The sequence below is a fragment of the Fukomys damarensis genome, unplaced genomic scaffold (assembly GCF_012274545.1).
Source record: "Fukomys damarensis isolate Sample0158 unplaced genomic scaffold, DMR_v1.0_HiC HiC_scaffold_16, whole genome shotgun sequence".
Lineage (NCBI taxonomy): Eukaryota > Metazoa > Chordata > Mammalia > Rodentia > Bathyergidae > Fukomys > Fukomys damarensis.
Window position 1 is genome coordinate 20,533,744 of NW_022900928.1, and position 19,159 is coordinate 20,552,902.

The 19,159-nt window shown below is 34.7% G+C and overlaps 1 protein-coding gene across 5 annotated transcripts in view; it reads left to right on the forward strand.

Moving 5' to 3' along the window:
- The window catches only part of Stk33 (serine/threonine kinase 33), a 192,244-nt gene that overhangs the window by 60,002 nt on the left and 113,083 nt on the right, over nt 1–19,159 (forward strand). Inside the window, exon 2 of one of the 5 annotated variants that reach the window (XM_033764163.1) lies at nt 6,792–6,942. The exons of 3 other annotated variants lie outside the window; for them this stretch is intronic. The gene's annotated coding sequence lies outside the window, so the exon portion shown is untranslated. The remainder of the gene's footprint in view (nt 1–6,791; nt 6,943–19,159) is intronic. One more of the 5 variants, XM_033764162.1, reaches the window with a different exon arrangement.

Sequence of the window (19,159 nt, forward strand, 5' to 3'; positions counted from 1 at the left end):
AGGCAGGCAGCTGAAAAAAACCCCCTCTGGGGTCCTTGGGTCCTTCCTGGGTCTGTTGTCGCGCAGGCCGGGAGCTCCCGCGCAGGCCGGGAGCTCGCGCGCATGCCGCCGGGTGATCGCAGACCAGGATAATACTCTTATACTTTCTGTTCTATTTAATTTAGAAACACATGCCTTACAAGTGACCAATAATCTTTAAAACACTGTAGTGTTACTCTTAATATTTTGGGGGTGGAGGTGGGGTTGTATTTTGAACATATTTGGGATTCTGATAAAATTACTGGGATCCTTTCTGAGCAAAGTACACAAATACACATTTTTGCATAATTATCAGGAGGTTCACAGTTTATAGGCATAAACATAGACTTCTTAGTTCTAAAAGTTTCTATGCTAGATAAATTTCACCCAGCATGCTTGGACAAATATCATCAACTACACAGCAGATAGTCTGCCCTTTCTCCCTTTGTCTTGCTCAGCATTATTAATACAGGATTACCAGAGACACAATGTAATAAATAAAACTATAAATAAATAAAATCATGAAATAAATACAATTTCTTTTTGTGTATCAAGGTTAAAAGTCTCATATATCCTTTATTCTTCCTGGGCATTTAGTTGTCTTTATAATATTTAGGGTCAGTGCATATGGGACAGGGAGAAACAACCACCTATTTCTGATGTGTCAGGAACCATCACATCTTTTGCAGTGTTGCCCCAGTTCTTAGCAAGTTGTTACCTTAGCAATTTCAGGCTGATTCCCTGGCCACCTTCATTTCTGGTGGAGAACATCATTTATTGCCAGCCACCTTTCCCAACTGTTCTGTGCAAACACCATCTGTAGTTAGACTGGAGCCACAGCTTTGTTGGAATGGCTTAGAAAATGCTGGATTTTTGGTGTGAACTTCTTTCCTCACTCTCATCTTTTATGCTCATCTTTCCTTCCATAAATATTGAGTTATTTCTATGTGCCAGGTTGTTCATGTGAGAGACACATGTCTGGCTATGCCTGGCTGACCCTCATTCTTCTGTGACCATTCTCTGTGGCACTACTAGTGCTCTCAGTGGCAGCCCTGCTGTTTGATTCTTGCTCTACTGGGTTCTGTAGTTAACTGTTTCTTATCCCCCATGGAAAACTTTTGTCTACAATTTTTTTTTCTGTCTAGAACTACAAGTATATACATAAATTTTCTTGTGCAATTTTTCTTTTGGCAAGAACATTTTTTCTTCTAAATAATAACATAAATATGCAAATCTTAAAATATAATTTCTGTTGTTGATGTGTTCTGAGCTACTATTTTGAAACTAACATCATGGGAAAATAGTGTTAATGTTCAAAAAACACCCCCAAAGTTTAGAGTTAGGATCTTTGAAAGATGTCTTAATAATGGGACATTTTCAACTGATAAAATGTATGTTTATAGCACTTGAAATGTTATTAGTACTCTTTCAAGAGCAGACATTAATCTCAGAAATTTGTGTACAAACATGACAAAATTGGCCTATATTACCCTCCAATAAAATCACAAAATGGTTTTATTTTCTCTACATTTTTATGAATGTGGAATATTTGCATATTATTACAATAACTTCCACAGTCATTGGAACAAAAGCTGATATAGTGTTAATGGTGCAGTTAAAAATTGGTGCATTACATCCATATTTTGTTGCAGTTATCCAACAGTTTTTTGAAAACAATTTTAAACCTTGCATATTTTACAATTAGGTTCAGAAAATACACGGCAGGCATGCTGCAAGTTACCCCATGGTATGTTCATGGTAGACATCTCTAATCTGTTGCAACATTCTTTCCTTTTGAGCGTGGGTAGACTCGCATCCTCTACCCCCAGAGCACAACACTGGGCTTCAAAAACCTATTCCTTACTTTTCTACTGTAAATTTTTACTTTAGTGTAATAATAGCCAGCTGTGTGTCTCAGTACTTTTCCCTGGGGGACACAGAAAAAGCAATCTTTGTGTTTACCCACTTGGTATGACAAACAGCAAGGTGTGTACATGTGTGCAAAAGTGTCAAACCAGGATATGCACCCACATTATGTTCTATCTAACAGGTTTTTTGTGTGTTTACCTGGGCATCACAGAGGGTGTAATAAACCCATACCATTCTAGGATTTTTTTTAATGGTATCTCTTTATTTATTTTCTTTTTATTGAGGTTATTGGTACAATATAGGTATACAATACAATTACATTCATCATTGGGATTCTGTACCTTTACATAATAGGTCTTGATTCTCATTTTTCCCCTTGTCCCTGCCCTCCCTCCACCCCTCCTCCCCTCCACATTTACAAACACTTTATTTCCATTTTTTCAGTTTCTCATATTTTTTTCCTCTCCCTTATTACCTTTCCCCCACACTTCCCACTTTCCTTACACCTTTAGCCCTTTACTTCCTATTTCACATTATTAATTGTCTCATTAGGATCCTGTGCACTATTATAGTTTTTCACACCAAAGAAACTATTCGGTATTTCAGTTAGAGAAATCTCTGTATGAACATTAAAAATAGGGAATCCTAAAATAAAACTAAAAAGGAAAGTAAAAGAGAAAAGGCAATAATGTAACATCAAAATAATCCTTAATTCCGGAGATAAAAATGGTCCCTGAACATATTTAAATTGCCTCTCGCTCTTATAGTCTTATCTTATTCTTTTTTCACTATTTAGAGAATACTTTATTAGTTTCTGTAATCAAACCCACGTAGATATGACCTTACATATTTAGTATGATGTGTTATCCCTGTAAACTTGGAAAAAATAATAAAAATAAATTAACATTTCTAGACCAATATGGTTGTCCTTTTCTGTACAATGCCAAGTCAACACAGTAAATTGGGATGACTTTTTCCAAAGTTGGCAGCACCGTTAAAGTTTCCCAAAATTCAATTTATATATGTGTGTGTGTGTGTGTGTGTGTATGAAGATTAATAATAGTATGTTATGCATCGATAGCAGCAACAGATTTTCCAGATTCTGCAGTCGTCTGAACAAAATTATAGACTCTCAGCACATTCCATAAAAAAAAAAAAAACAAAGAAAAGAATAATATCCAGACAACAGCAAAGTTCTGTTGCTGTTGTGGTACCTGGCACCATTTTTTCTATTAGCCTCTTAATCATCATCTGGAAAGAGAACATTCTAGAGTAATATCATTAAATGTAGCTCTGATAAAGCACGGTCCCTACTATGTATCATAAAGCAGGTACTAGATATTTTACATTCATAGAGGTATGATACAGTACTGTCCTACATCAATAATACTAGATTCAGTTTTGGTTTGAAATTTACTTTGTCTGCAAATAAGATTGCTACCCCTGTTTTTTTCTGGGCTCCTGTCACATGGAGAATTGTTTTCTATCTTTTCACTTTCAGTCTATGGGCTTCTTTTTGCACTAGGTGTGTTTCTTGTATACAACATATTGTTGGATTTTGCTTCTTATTCCATTTTGCCAGTCTATTTCTCTTGATTGGTGAGTTGAGGCCATTGACATTGCTGGTTATAACTGATATGTACTGACTTATTATTGACATGTTATTGGCCTTTTGTTGACTCTTTTTACTTTTTCACCTTCTCCTTTTAATTTCTTGCCTTGCCTATTTGATTTGCTCTGTTGGGCCTCATGGTGTTGTTGCCTTCATTGTCTTTTTCTAGGATCTTGTTTAGAATTGCTTGTAGTGCTGGTTTGGTATTCATGTAGTTTCTCAGGTGTTCTTTGTCGTGGAAGTGTCTTATTTCCCCCTCCATTTTGAAAGAGAGTTTTACTGGTTACATCAGTCTAGGTTGGAAGTTGTTCTCTTTTAGTACTTGAAATATCTCATTCCAGGCTCTCCTTGCCCCAAGGGTTTGTGTTGAAAAGTCTGCTGTGATTCTGATGGGCTTTCCTTTGTATGTGATTTGTTTCTTTTCTCTTACTGCTTGTAGTATTTTGTTCTTCTGTTGGGTTTCTGGGATCTTGATTATTATATGTCTAGGTGTTGTTTTTTTTTGATTGTAGCTAGTTGGGGTCCTATATGCCTCAGTTATCTGAATGTCAAATTCTTCCCCTCTGTTTGGGAAGTTTTCTGTCATTAATTCTGCAAACAGCTTTTTTAAGTCATTTGTATTTTCTCCTTCTACTTCATGTATTCCTACCAGTCTTATGTTATTCTTCTTTGCATCATCTAGGAGTTGTTGGATCGATTTCTCATGATCTCTTACTGTTTTTAAGAGACCTCTCTTTTCATGGTCACTGACTGCAATCTTATCTTCTATATCTGAGAGCCTATCTTCGCATTCTTTTATTCTGTTGCATACACTTTCAATAGAGTGTTTAATCTCCTGGATATCTGTTTGAATCTGTTTTATGGTTTCCATTTCTTTCCTATGTTGGGTGTTTATTTTTTCCATTTCTTTCTTATGCTGGGCCTTCATGGCTTCTATCATGGTCCTGAGCTCATCTATTTTTTTGTCAGTTTCTGCTCTAGAGTCTCGAATCACAACTTCCATTTTGCTCACTATCTCTATGGTTATCTGGGAAATTATTTCTGTTTTGAATTTTTCTAGAGCCTGACTGATCTATTTTGTTACTTCCTGTGCTTTGAGTTCAGGGTGTCCTGGTGGTTCACTATTGACCTTTTCATCCTCATTTGCCCTACTGTTTGCCATTGGTGAACTGGAAGTCTGTCCTATTGTCTTGCTTAAGTGTTTTCTCATTTTAATTTTTGTTGTCGGACTGTCCTTGGTCTAATCTCTGGATTATCACCCAAATCTTCCTGATATAGTTGCACCCTAGCTTCTGTGTCTCTAACGACCCACAGACATTCTCATCTTCATAACGTCAGAGAAAACAGCTCATCAAATCAAAGGCAATGCTTTACCCCAACTGATACAATCAGCAACACCTTGAGATCAACCACAACTTGGACACTGACCACCTGTGGTAGTCACTAGTCTATCACCCTTAAATCATTTGAATTAAATTGAAATCAAGAAGCAGTCCAGAACATGTCTGCAGTGAACAAACTTTTCAATATAGTATATTTACCATTTAATGGCTCAGACAGAGCGAGGATGCAAGACCCCTGATCTCAGTTAGCTGATTGCTGAGCCCCATGACACTGATTGACCTTGGGCTGCAAGGCCCAGATTGAGTTCCCCATCCTTCTGAATGGTTGAACTCTGCAACGTTCTATTACAGGGTTCCCACGCCCTTTCTTTAAAGATGTTCAAAGTTGGGGACTCAGAAAAATACCCTTGATGACCACCTCTTTCTTTGCAGAGTGGGTCCAAAGACTTGCACAGTCAGGAGGTCTGAGAGTGCGGGGGGTGTGCTTATGGGGGTTCAGGGGCACCCGCACGGCTACCTTCCTGGTGCTTGAGCGATGGCTGCTGGGTTGGGAGCAGGCGTGGTTCTCCTCTAGGATTTGTTTTTAAAAATATTTTCTTTTGATTTTTCTGGTAGAAGTAGCCCAGTTTATTATAATGGCAAAAGAAAAATCAGATTTGCAAGTTTTGGAGGAAGTAAAAAGTGTATCATCAGATTACTCATACATGGATGATGAAGATGATTCATTATGATAAAATACACATTTTCATAGCACAACAGTGATATGGATGTATGATGATGATGATGATGATGATGATGATGACTTTGACATTGGCCAAGTTCCTGTGACAATGAAATGAAGCAAAAATTGACTAATATAAGTACAGGAAATGCTGACTTCCTTGATTGAGATGACAAAGAAAGCAGCAAAGTGACTACATATTTGACTAGTCAGAATGTTGCAAAATGGTCATGCAACCAAATAGAATGATTCAATATTAAAACTAGGTCCAAAAATATAGTGAGAGTCTTGGTAGGGCTGAAACATATTGGACCAGAATGGCAGCATTGACATTTGGTGTTGGAAGTTATAACAGAGGATACGCTACAAGATGCTGTGAGATACACAAAGGCTGAAATACAAGTAAAATGTTCTGTATGCACCAATAGCCATATTCAAAAATATATTTATTATGACATCTCACTAGCTGAACTGAAAGCATTCATACTGTAATTAGCAAGGATTTTTCATGGTAATTGCAGGAATGTAAAAGACTTATGGAAAAGTGATGGGTCAAAATATGGTAAAAATCCATGCCCTTGTTGATGCAAAGACTTATGCTTTCAGTTTAAAATTTTTATCCTGGAACTGAGACATTAGGTTCTTATTCATATAGTAACAAGCCAAATTATATTGTGAACAGGCATTGCTCCCATCTCTCAAACAAATTGGAATGTGACATTTGACAATTGGTTTACCAGTTTCCGATTGATGTGACATTGCTAACAGAGAACAAGTTGACCAGCACAATAACTGTACATAGGAACAAAAGAGAAAGTCCAAATGAAATGTTGCAATTTCAAAACAGAAAATTGTATAGTACAAACTTTGGATTTCAGAAAGATTTACACTGACCTCATATATAGTAAAGAAAAATAAACTGTTACTGCTGATGTCAACATTGCACCATGAGGGAAATATTGATAGGGACACCTTGACAAAACAGAAGCCTGAGATAGAAATTTCTACAGTGAAACTAAAGGCAAAGTAAATGTTGTTGATGAGTTCTGCAGCAACTATGATATAATTGAAACACAAAGCATTGGCCAACGGTTGTGTTTTACTCAATCCTAAACATGTGTAGCATGAATAATTTGATCATTTACAAAGAAAATAACAAGTGCAATATACCACAGAGAAATTTTCTTAGAGGTTGGGACTGGAACTCATAAGAGATTATTTACAACAGATCATTTACAGGGAACTATCCAAGACAATTGTAGTGAGCTGACAAGTGAACAGGCAGACACAGCATCCTAAAGACCTACTGCAACAACAGGAAAACCAAAAAGTTATCCACTATGCCAAAAGGACAGGAAGACAAAACATATGCTATCAGTGTAAGTGATACTTGTGTGTGTAAAATGCAATTTTCATGTGTAAAGACTATCTTAAGTGTGAAAATTGAAGCAAAGATTATTGTTTTTACAGAATTTTATTGGTATTTTCATTGTAGTTCACATAGGATTTTTATATCTGATGTTATCTCTTAGGTTTTGTAACCAAGTAATCAGCTGACATGAAAATGTTGTCTATTCAAAGCACTCATTACACATTTGATATTTTATTGATATGTTATTTCACTGATAAGTGCACATTGTACAACATAGTAGGAAGCTCCTGACAAAACATGAAGAGAAGAGAAGTGACAAGAATGGCTTGCCACATAGGAAAGGAAAGCTAAGTACATGTGCTGTCCGCAAGTGAGACTTGTACATGGAACATGTAGCTGTCATGTGTGAAGACTGCCTTGGGTGTGACAATTGAAGCAAAGATTATTTCTGTAGTAGACTTCTGTTTGTGTTTACATTTTAGTTCATAGAAGTTTTTATTCATGATGTTATCTTTTAGGTCTTGTAAGCAAGTACACAGCTGATATGAAAATGTTGATGTTTATTCTAAATACACGAGATTAGGAATTTTATACTTTATTTTATTGATATTCTATGTTTCTGTCAACTACACATTGTATAATATAATAAAAACAGGAAGACCAGTGATATGTCAAATATGTCCTACAAAAAGGCTGTCATTGTAAGCAATACACGTGTTTGGAATGTGCTGTTGCATCATGTGTGAAGACTGCTTTAGGTATGTTAATTGAAATAAAGTTTTTTGGTAGAGTGTTACTGGTATTTTCATTATAGTTCATCTAGGAATTTATTTCTGGTATTCTTTTTCAGACTGTACACCAAAACACAGTCAATATTGAAAATTTTGATGCTTTTTAAAATAAACAATATTAAAAATATAGTACTTTATTTTTTCCTGTTAAATACTCATTGTTTAATATAGTAAAACTCAAAATTAAAATTGATAATTAATCAATAGAAATACTCTAAAGAATAAATGTGAGTGTGACACACCCATGTTTATTTCCCTTTATGACAAAATTAGAGTTATGCTCTGTGTATAGTAATCCAAGTTGTTGCTGAATGCAAGTAGCATATGAGATGAAAGCTGTCTATTAATTTTGTATTTTAACCATTAGAAAATTAGTAGAATATCAAAAAAGTCTGCTGGAGTTTGGAAGAGGAAAAATATGAGGTAGAATAAGGTAATGGTTTTGTCAGGAGGTGGCAAAAAATAGGTGACAGACCGGGTTTAGCCACTGGGCCATAGTTTGCTAACCCTTGGTTTAAATGACTGCTACTCAGTGCTGTGGACAGTGTTGTCAGCATCATCTGTATGCTTGTTAGGAATGCACATAATTGCTCCACACTTTAAAATTGTCAGAATCTAGCAGTGGGGCCTAAGACTCTCTATGTTTAATAGCAGTTAAGGTGATGCTAATGCTGATGCTTGCTTAAGTTTGAGAGCCCCTGATTTAAATAATATTGCACTTTTTCCCTCTTTTGGATATTACATATTACTCAGCAGTGCTGCTACTGAGTGTATTTATTTAATCTTTAATCACTTTTCCTATCTCTTCTATGACATTTGATCTATATATTTAAATTTTTACCTTTTACTGAGTCATATTTTAGGATTTAGATTTCGCTAGAAAATTATTTCTTCTAAATTTAAAATTTGTATCTGTGTAGTAAGGTTTGTAAACATTTTTGCACATTTGATACTGATATCAAGGTGTGGGTTCATGTCTACCCTCTGTGAATCTAAGCAGTCTAGGTAATTTCCAAGCCTAGTTCAGAAAAGGCCATGCAGATTTGACCTAGTTCAGGGAATGCTTACTCTGGGGAAGTCTGCTGCCATTTTAAAAGTCTGATTACTCTGAATTACCTCGCTGGAGAGGAACGTGGAAGTATCCCTATTGATAGCAACATTTATTGCCAGCAAGTTGAGTGAGACATCTTGGACAAGCTGCCTGACTTGAATTTTAAGATAACTGCAACCCCACTGTCATCTCAGTGTAATTACATGAAAGACCCTAGCCTGGATGAGCCCAAGTTCCTGACCTGTAAAATCAGTGGGCATAATAATTGTTATCTTAAACCAGTAAGTGTTATGCAGAAGTTATAACTGGGACCCCAAATTGCAAGTACTATTTTGATTGTCATAATATCTGCACTTATGATTTCTTTCATGCTCTTTAATCTTTTATTTATCTTCCTCTCAGTTTTCTTTAGTCAGAGTTGAGGGAGGTTCAATCATTTCAAAGAATCAATTTTTAGATTTGTTCATTTTACTGTTTCAGATATTTTTGTTAATTTCTAGCTTTACTTTTATTCATTTTTTCTTCCTACTTTCTGTGTATTATTATTTTCTAGTTGCTAACGGTAAGCACTAGGTTAATTTCCTTTTTTTATCTTTATTCCTTTGTAAAAATTGCTTTGGAAACTATAAGTTTTCCTCTCTGTACACTTTTCATTGTGCACCATCAGTTTGCTAAGACACGTTCTTCTTCACTGTCTTCTTGATAATTTTAAATTTCAGCTTCAATTTTCTTTTTATCAAAACATTTTGCTCATTCTCATTCCCGGGATTTTATTATTTTAGATGCTATTGTAAAGGAGATTGTTTTCTTAATTTCCTTTTCAGGTAATTCATTGCTAAAGTATATGGAAATGCATTGAATTTTGTATGTTGGCTTTGTGCTCTGCAACTTTACAGAATTCATTGATTAGTTTTGAACATTGTGTCTGTGTTTGTGTGTGTGTGTGTGTGAGAGAGAGAGAGAGAGAGAGTAGATTTTAGGATGTATTTTTCTCTATATAAGATTATATTGTTTGTGAGTAGGGACAATTTTACCATTTCCTTCCAATTTTGATACCTTTTATTTCTTTTCCTCATCTAATTGCTATGTTTAGGACTTTCATATCTATTAATTTCCCATTTCTGGGATGTAATATCTGGCACATACAATTTAAAGAAGGAAGAGTTTATTTTGGATCACAGTCTCAGAGGTTTCAGTCCATGATTGGCTGGCTCTGAGGCATGGCAGAAGGATATGGTGAAAAAAAGCTTCCTGCCTCATGTCAGCCAGAAAGCAGAGCACAGGGGAATAGGCTGAAAGGAGGAGACCAGGGACCAGATATAATCCCCATGGTCAAACACCCATGACCTATCCAGACATACTTAGAAGTGTGCTTTATTGATTTCCTGGGCATTTCTCAAAGCCAGTCAAGTTGACAGTTAAGACTAACCATCACACATAACCATCTATGACAAATAGAAGTGGTAAGAATGGGTACCTTGCCTTTTTCTCAATTTTAGAGGAAAAGCTTTCAGTTTTTTACCACTGAGTATGTTGTAAGCAGCGGTCTTCTCATTTATGGGCTTTACATGTTGAGATTACATTGTCAGTTTTAGATTACAATACTCTCTCTCTCTCCTTTTTCCTATTATGTCTTATTTTGAAATTTATATATATTAAGGTTTTTATATGAGAAACAATGTGATATTCAGCTTGTGTGTCAGTTACTTCACTTAACATTATGATCTTAAGGTGCATTCATTTTCCTACAAATGACTCAAGTTTATCCTTCTTTATAGTAGAGTAATATTTCATTGTGTATAAATAACACCTTTTCTTTATCCATTCATCTGTTGATGGATGTATAAGTTGTTTCTAAGATTTAGCTATTATGAATTGCACTGCTATAAATGTGGATATGCACACATCACTGTGGTATGATTTTAAAACTCTTTTGGGAAGATGCCTAGAAGGGGAATAGCTAGGTCAAATGGAACCTCTAGTTTTGGTTTTTTGAAAATTCTCCATACTAATTTCCATAGTAGTGATAGCAGTTTACAGTTCCACCAACAATGGAGAGGAGTTCTTTTCTCCCCATATTCTCTTCAGCATTTGTTATGGGTTGATTTCTACTCTTTCTGAAGTGAGATGGAACTATCAGTATTGTTTTAATTTGCATTTTTCAAATGACCAGTGATGTTGAACATTTTTAATGTATGTATTGGCCATATTTATTTATTTATTTATTTGCCATATATATTTAATCTTCGTCCAAGAAATGCATATTCATTTCAGATGCCCATTTTTATTGGGTCTGTAAATATGGGGTGTTTAATTTTTTAAGTTCTTGATATATTCTAGATATTAGTCCTCTGAAAAGTAGCTGGCAAAATTTTTCCCCTTGTGTGGGTTGTATCTTTGTTCTGTTGGTGATTTCTTTTGCTTGCATATTTTTGGGTTTTTTTTTCAGTACTGGGGATTGCATGCTAGGAAAGCACTCTATCACTGGACTACATCCCCAGCCCTGTGTGACTCTTTTAATGTGGTGTTGAATTCAATTTGATAATATTTTGTAGAGGATTTTGGCATATAGTTTCATCATGGATATTGGCCAATAGTTTTCTTTTTTTTGTAGTGTTTTTTTTTTTGTAGTGTGCTTTGGCATGAGATCAACGTTAAACTCATAAAGTGAATTTTGAAGTTTCTCTTCATTTTTTGGGAAAAGTTGGAAAGGTATTGGGATTAATTCTTTAAATGGTTGGTATAGTTCACTAGTGAAGCCTTTGGCCTTGGGCTTTTCTATGTTGAGAGGATTTTTGATTAGTGATTCAGTCTCCATATTAGTTATAGATATTTTGACTATTAAAAATTTTAACCAGGGATTGAACTCTGGACCTTGTGCTTGTGAGGCATGTGAAGGAACCACTGAGTTATATCCCCAGATAGATGTTTTGACTTTTGACTTTTTATTTCTTCATGATTTATTCTTGGTAGATTGTATTTAAGAATTGTTTCAGTTCATCCAGGTTATTCAGTTTGTAGGCATATTAATTGTTCACAATAATCTCTTATGATTCTTTTTTTTTCAGTTATGTATTTGTCTTTTAATTTCTGATTTTATTTTAGTGTTCTTTTTTTCTTCAGTTTAGCTAAGGGTATGTCAATTTTGTTTATTCCATGTGTCTCTTAAATTCTTTTAAATACCTTTTGCTTTCTCCTTGATTCAATCTGGATGCATTTTTTGCTTGATTTTTGTTTTTCTGAGTTCTCAGCTCAGCATAGTTTGGTGTGGTATAATATACATTTCTTGTGTGACTTATTTATTTCACTTAGGAGTATATCCTCAATATGTATCCATTTTCCTATGAATGAATCTAATAAGTCACACATGTGTAAATACTGAATAGTTTCTCTGGTGTGAATAAACCATAATAGTACATAAAATCCTAATGAGATAACTGACATTGTGAAATGGGAAGCAAGGGGCTAAAGGTGTAGGGAAGGTGGGATGGGTAGGGGAAGGGTAATAAGGGAAAAGAAAAAAATGTGAGAAAATGAAAAGATGGAAATAAAGTGTTTGTAAATGGGGAGGGGAGGAGGGGGTGAAGGGAGGGCAGGGACAAGGGGAAAAAATGAGAACCAAGACCTGTCATGTAGAGGTACAAGATCTCAACAATGAATGTAACTGTACTGTATCCCTAAAATGTACCAATAAATTCAATTATTTAATAACAAACACATTCCTTTAGCTTTTAATTTTCTTTCTTTTTAAAAAATAGTTTTAAATTTTCATCATTTCATTTTTCCAGGTCTTGAGTTCCTTTTTAAAAATAGTTTCCAGTTTTCTACCAAAATGTTCTTGTTTTTATCTTCTTGATTTAAAATCTATGTTGATGGCTTTGATGTTTGTAGCCTCAGATGGTAAGTTTATGTTCCCGGTTTTATTCATATTTACTTATCTACTCATGTGTCTTTTAAAAAAAATTAAATTGTGTGCCAAAAGTTATATTTGCAGAGTTCTTTGTAGAAACAGTCTGAAGTCCAGAATGATGTCATCTTCCTTCAAAGAAAGATATTTATTTCTTTTAATGCCTGGGGACATAAATAGTCCAGGATCAATTTTAGCGACCAAGAGGATTTGATGTCTATTGCTGTATGTTGTAAATCCTTCAGAGTACTACCTCAGGATAGTGGGGCTTTAGACTCTGATTCTCAGATTCATAACTATAGGAGGCTATCAGAAATGTCGCATTCACTCTATATCTTGTTTCCTCAGGAATTGGCAAACACTCTCTTCCCTGAATTGCTGTTCTTTTCCCTGTTTTAGCCTGGTGATTCTGTCCTTTTATGTTAGCTCTTTGATGCCTTCACTTTTTTTTTTTTTTTTTTTGGTCTAAACTTTTTAGTTGTCCTCAGTAGACTGGTTGGTTTGAATTGCCTAATAGTACACTATCCAAATGTCACTCTCTTTATGAAATATTATAATATCCTTAGCTGAATTAATTCCTTTCACCATGGTCTTTTGGGCATTTTTTAGCATTTATTATAATGTAATGTGCACTTCCGTAATACATTCCTCTTTATTCTGCCTCCACAAAACAACTTCCGAGTTTGTCTGTGATCTTCTTTACTGGATTTGATATGTCAAAAAAAATTCCAGGCCTTTTGTTCTTCTCTTTTCTTTTTTTGCCTCTAAGTCCATGAGGTCATTATTTCTTTAGAGGAAATTCCACATTTCTAAACAGAATCTGTAAGTTAGTTTATAGTCTAATTTTTTAAAACTCTATAGAAAAGTTTTATTCATGGTGACTAGGTTTCCAGGCAAACTTAGAAAGATGATTTAATCTACCATTGAGCTAAAATGAATTTTTAAAAGTTATAAACATATGCAAGCAGTGGTTATAGTAATTAATAAAAAATTAAGAGTACCATAACTAAAACATTTAAAAATTATGAGTACATTTGATTCTAAAAAACAACTTTGATTGCAAGGGGACAAATAAGTAAATCGATGTGTTATGAGGATTTTGAGGGGATAATTTATGTGTACAAGCATTATAGAGGGTCATAGCACTGAATCTATTTGGAATCTATAGTCAGAACTATAGTTCTACATTTGGTTAATATAACAATATCAGTAGCACTATAAATAAAGACGTTACTCATGACTAATTCTTTATTTTGGCTACAAATGAAATATGTACAGAGAAAGCTTCTTGAGGTATCAGTCAGCATTTAGATGTAAGTATACATATATGCACAAGTAGAAGGGGTTTTAGTAGGTAATTAACTGTACTGTACTGATAAAAGAGGAATCAGTGTTGAGTGGGAAGGATGAAGCCACCAGGTTTTTGGGTTCCTCGGTGAGCTATAGGATAGTTAGTTCCACTGGCTCTCCATGATGCATAGGACTCCTTGCTCACTTTGATAAATAGTCTTGGGTAAGTGGCAAAAGAAAGTGGCAAAAGAAAACAGTATATATTAGCAATTTATATGCATCATTATTCATAAAGCTGCTCCTTATAACTAAGGATCAATTATCGCTTACATAATGAAGGAATATATAAATATGTGAATTCTATTGTGTGTTTAATTTTTTCCCAATTTGGGGTATAATTATAGGTCCTTGAAAAATATGATGTGAAAAGCAACTTATTCCTAAACTTGGGGATGCTGAATATATTAAACATAAGGCAAAGTTATGAGGCACAGTAAAAAGAAAGAAAAATAAGGAAATAGATGGTGGTATACCCAAGGCAGGCCACAGACAAATTTGGTCACAGACTGAAAGTGGTTACCTAGTGAAGTTGTGCTGTCTCTGAGGGAGCAAACTCCTGAAAAATTTTGAATCAGTAGAATATAGGAAAGTACCTAAGAATGAGGTAGAGACACTAGGCTTAAATATTTAGTATTTTATGTGTTAAAGTTATAACATGTGTTAAAGTTATTTAAAAAATAACAATTATAGGTTCAAGGAGTTCATAAAAAGTGAACTTCTGACAAAATTCTGAACATTTGGCTATCTCCATAGTGCTCTTGCCTTAGTACTCTCAATATACATTCCAGAAATGCTTTTCCCTTTAACTTCTTCCAATTAAAGCCATACCCCTCTTCAACATTTAAATCAAATGCCACTTCCTTTTGTGAATTTTTCCTTTTTACCTTTTTGTGAATCATCTTTCCCTTCTCTGACAGTCAGTAGCACTTTGTATTTCCTGTATGTTTATCAAATTCTACCTTTGATTATGTTCAGTAAAGATAATTGCTGATAGTTTTGTATCTCTACCCTTTTCCTCCAGGGCCAAACAGATTATTACATAAATTAATGCCCAATAAATATGAAGTATGAATAAATTAAATTATATAGGTGAATTTCTCTGAGCTTCAGAGAAAAGCATAAGTAGCAAGGAGAATTTTGGTAATCAATAGAAAGACTGGTTTATTGTAAACTTCATTAGTTTGTCTTATCTGTGAGCACTATCTACTTAAAAGGAAGAAGACCTGTAATTTAATCTGAAACTTTATTTGTAATAATAGTTGATGCAGGGCCGGGGATTTAGCTCAGTGGTTCGGTGGACTGCCTTGCAAGTACAAGGATCTGAGTTCAATCCCCTGTACCAAAAAAAAAAAAAAGTTGATGCAGAAGGACTCATGTACACATTTAATCCCTTATAAACAGCTTGCTTTGATCATTTTACATAATTTCCGTTTTATGTTAGAATTCTTGTATATTTATTTATGTTGAGGACAATATCTGAAGTATTAATATTTAATAATAATTGAAGATTATGGGGTCATTAAAGCATATTAATTATTGGTTCTCCAGACCTACTGAAAAATGTTTAAACTTTATCCCTATTTTATTTCAGTATATTTTTAGGGCCTAGATGTGGTTTAAAGTGTTTGATTTCATTTTAAATTTTAAAAAGAAACATTACTACATATAAAGAGTTATAGAATAGGGGCTAGGGATTTAGCTCAGTGGTTCTGCTGCCTGCCTCACAAGCGAAAGTTCCGAGTTTGATCCCTGGTATGAAAAAAAAAAAAAAAGAAGAAGTTGGGCATAATGTCACATGCCTGTGAAGCCAACACTTTGGGAAGCTGAGACAGGTAGATCACAAGTTTGAGCTCAGCTTGAAGAATTTTGTGATTCACTGACAGCCTGTCTCAAAATTAAAAATAAAAAGCTGGGCAAATTAGATAAATGAAGATTAAAGCAACGTCATTATAGCATGAACATTAAGAGAAATGAAATATTGATCTACTATTGACCTACAGTAAAATATTTACCAAGTAGAACAACTGTACATCTACTAACAATAGAACAACATTCAGTAGAAATAGTGCAAATTTAACTAGCTATCTAGAGATTCATCAACCTTAATAGTTAAACTAGTAAAGGTAGAGGGAGTTTGGAACTGGAGAATGCAGAAAGCAAAATTGAGAAGAGTGAGATAGGGGGTCCTATTGAGGAGTAAAAGGAAATTTATAGTGATAAAATTTGCAGGAAAGAACAAACAAAAACAGATGACAAAAGAACTTGCAGACCTGCAATCAGAGAGCAAAATACAGGATATAACAGAAAGATACAAAGGAACAGAACAAAGTCAAAGGGGAAAAGAGATACGGAGAGAAAAGAAAGTAAAAGCAGAAAAAAAAAGAGGGAGAAAAATCCCCAACCCCTCATGTGCCAATTAAGGGACAATAGAAATAATAAAAAATAGACAAATCAAAGAAAAGATTGAGTCAAAGAAAAACCTCTTGTGTTTTGAATGGGTCATTTCTTTCCAAGATCTGCAGTCTTGGGACTTTGCCAGTCATGATTTTTCCTACTTAACTTTAGGTCCTGTGGGCTTTTGGTGTGCCCTCTATGTACCAGAGGACCCCTCTGTCTGTTCGTTCCAGGCTGTAGTTACCGTTCAAGCCAAGGTGTGTCCCTCCTCCCATTGGTAGGTGGGAAATGTGAACCCTCTGGTCTCTGCTGGATGTATGCTACACTGTGGGGATCCAAGTGGACTGTTGGGCTTAATATCAATAGGATTTGGGTCTGGTTGCTTGCTTTTCTCCCTATGTTGTCCTTATCCAGAATCAAGTCTCTTGGTTAATCTTTGCTTCTGCCGCCTATACCAAGGGAAGCAAAACGCAGAGCAGGCCTGGAGTTGGTGGATAGTCTTGCCCTTGCATCAGAGGGGTGTACCAGCATCTGGTGTACACCTATTTGCTTGGATATGAGGGATGCCCCACATTCTGCATGGGTCTGTTTGCTCATCTCAAGGGAGGACATTGCACATCTAGCGCGTCTGCAAGCTCTGGCACAGACCTGTTTGCTTGTGTTGGGGCCAGGAGAATGAGGTCTGCTTTTTAATGCTGAGTCTGGCATCCTTCAAGAAATTATGCTTGGGTCTTCCTCTAGGATTTTAAATTTTTTTGGTGTTAGATCTTCTTTGAAGGTTTGGTAAAATTCAGCAAATCCATCTACTCCTGGGCTTTTCTTTCTTGGGAGGCTTCTTATACTGCTTCAAACTCATCGCTGTTAGTTGATCTTTTTAGTGTTTTATAAACTCCTGGTTCATTTGGTAGTCAGTCATTTGTGTCTAAAATTTTCCCTTTTTCATCTAGATTCTCAAATTTATTGGATATAAGTTTTCAAAATAGTTTGTAATTATCCTCTGGATTTTAGTGATACCTGTTGTAACATCTCTTTTTATACTCCTAGTTATATTGGTTTAGTTCTCCTCTTAGTTTCTTTGACTTAGTCTGGCTAAGAATTTATCAGTCTTGTTTATTCTTTCAAAGAACCAGCTTTTCTTTTTTTATTGATCTTTTGTATTGTTCTTTTTCAGCTCTGACTTTTATTATTTTTTTCCTTCTACTGGGTTTGAGGATTTGAGGTTAGTTTCTTATTTTTCTAAGAACTTGAGATGCATTGTTTGATTATTTATTTGAGATATGATTTTTTTATGTAGACACTCATAGCTATAAACTTCCTTCTTTGAACTAACTGCCTTTCCTGTATCATAGAAATTCTGGTATGTTGTGTTTCCAATTTCATTTAAGCCTAAGACTTTAAAAACATTCACTCTTGATTTCTTCAATGACAAAATGATCATTCAAAAGTGAATTTTTTCAATCTTCATGCATTTTCATTTGTATATTTTCTGTAGTTTCTTTTGCTGTTGATTTCTATCTTTGTTCTGTTATTATCTGGTGAGGTACAGGAAATTATTTCTATTTTTTGTATTTGTTAAGACTCATGTTACAGTATAAGATATCTGTTTTGGAGAAAGTTCTACAAGCTGCTGAAAAGAACATATATTCTCCAGTTGTTGGGTAGAATGTTCTATAGATGTCTGTAAGGCCATTTGACCTATGTTGTGGTTTAATTGTTTCTTTATTGATTCTTCTTGTCTGGATAATCTATGTATTGGTAAGAAAGGAACATTGAATTCATTCACTATTGTATTGGGGCCAGTGTGTCCCTTTATGTCAATAGTGGTTGTTTTATGAAATTGGGTATGTTAATTCATAAAACAATTGCTACCTCTTCTTAGTGGATTATTCCCTTTACTAATATGCAGTGGCCTTCTTTATTATTTTCTGACTAATTTGTTTTGAAGTCTGCTTTGTTGGATATTAGTATAGATACTCTTCCTTGCTTTTTGGTTTCATTTGCAAGGAATATTATTTTCATGTACTTATCTATTCTTCTTTGTGTAGGATTCTTTCTTTATCTTTTGTAGTGATGGCTTAGTGGTCATTAATTCCTTTATTTCATGCTTATCTTAGAAGGTCTTCAGTTCTCCTTTGTTTCTGAAGGAACTGGATATAATAATCTAGGTTAGCAATTATTTTCTTTCAGGGATTGAAATACATCATTTCACACCCTTCTGGCCTTTACAGTTTCTGTTGAAAAATCTGTAGTTATTCTAATGGGTTTTCCTTTATAAGTAAACTGGCATTTTTCTTTTGCAGCTGCCAACATTCTTTCTTTGTTCTTGGCATTGTAACTTTAATATGATATGAGTAGTTCTTTTCTGGTCATACCTGTTCAGGGTTTTAAATGCCTCCTATACTTAGATGTCCATATATTTCCCAAGGTTTAGGAAATTTTTAATATAATTTCACTGAATAAATTTTATATGCCTTTAGTCTGTACCTCAGCATCCTGTTTTAAAAGCAAAAATATTCTTTTTTCCAGCTTTAATTGAGTTTATTGGTACATTTTATTGATACAGTACAGTTACATTCATTGACTGTTCAGGGTTTAATGCCTCCTATACTTAGATGTCCATATATTTCCCAAGGTTTAGGAAATTTTTAATATAATTTCACTGAATAAATTTTATATGCCTTTAGTCTGTACCTCAGCATCCTGTTTTAAAAGCAAAAATATTCTCTTTTTT